Raw genomic sequence first — 1,251 nt, 5'->3', positions numbered from 1 at the left:
AGGTAGCTGGGCTCATTAGGAATGCCCGGCTGAACTCCAACACCAATGCAGAGGGACAGCAGTGCGTACCGGCGACAAGACGCACTGCAGCGACTCACCCAGGCTGCTTTGTCAGCACCCTCCAAACCCCCCCACCTCTACCCTCTGGAAGGACGAGGGGAAGCAGAGGTGTGGTGGGGGTGGAGGGTCAGCACCCCTCCCCCCCTCCCCCCCTCCCCCGGGGAGCTCCCCTCCGAGCCCCTCACCATTCTGACCAGGAACGATATCGGTTTCTGCAAAGTCATGTGCGTGATCCATGGGAAATAGCAGCAGCTTTAATGAGAGGGAAGTGGTTGGCTGTGAGGAGGAAGCTGTGTGTGTGAGTGTGTGTGTGTGTGAGTGTGTGAGTGTGAATCACAGCACTGGTATGCAGGTGCTAACAAACTATGAGGAAGGTGATTGCAACTGGAAGGTATTCCAAGCTGGAATGTGAAGGATCCGCAGATTACCCAAGGCAGCAGGGATCGGGATGTAGGGGGAGTAAACATCACTCTCAATCAGGTTATAGCCATAGTGTCATAGAGATGTACAGCAGGGAAACAGACCCTTCGGTCCAACCTGTCCATGCCGACCCAGATATCCCAACCCAATCTGGTCCCAGCTGCCAGCACCCGGCCCATATCCCTCCAAATCCTTCCTATTCATATACCCAACCAAAGGCCTCTTAAATGTTGCAATTGTACCAGCCCCCACCACATCCTCTGGCAGCTCATTCCATACACGTCCCACTCTCTGAGGGAAAAGGTCCGACAGGTTTACTAGCTTTCAGAACGCTGCTCCTTCATCAGGGAGCTGGGGAGCAGGATCATACGACAACAGAATTTATAGCAAAAGATTGCAGTGTCATATATATAAATGATTTGGATGTGAGCATAAGGGGTACAGTTAGTAAGTTTGCAGGTGATACCAAAATTGGAGGTGTAGTGGACAGCGAAGAGGGTTCCCTCAGATTACAACAGGATCTGGACCAGATGGGCCAATGGGCTGAGAAGTGGCAGATGGAGTTTAATTCAGATAAATGCGAGGGGCTGCATTTTGGGAAAGCAAATCTTAGCAGGACTTATACACTTAATGGTAAGGTCCTAGGGAGTGTTGCTGAACAAAGAGACCTTGGAGTGCAGGTTCATAGCTCCTTGAAAGTGGAGTCGCAGGTAGATAGGATAGTGAAGAAGGCGTTTGGTATGCTTTCCTTTATTGGTCAGAGTATTGAGT

Source organism: Chiloscyllium plagiosum, unplaced genomic scaffold (genome assembly GCF_004010195.1).
Source record: "Chiloscyllium plagiosum isolate BGI_BamShark_2017 unplaced genomic scaffold, ASM401019v2 scaf_73001, whole genome shotgun sequence".
NCBI lineage: Eukaryota > Metazoa > Chordata > Chondrichthyes > Orectolobiformes > Hemiscylliidae > Chiloscyllium > Chiloscyllium plagiosum.
The sequence above is the reverse complement of the archived record's forward strand: the minus strand, read 5'-3'. Positions refer to the sequence as shown.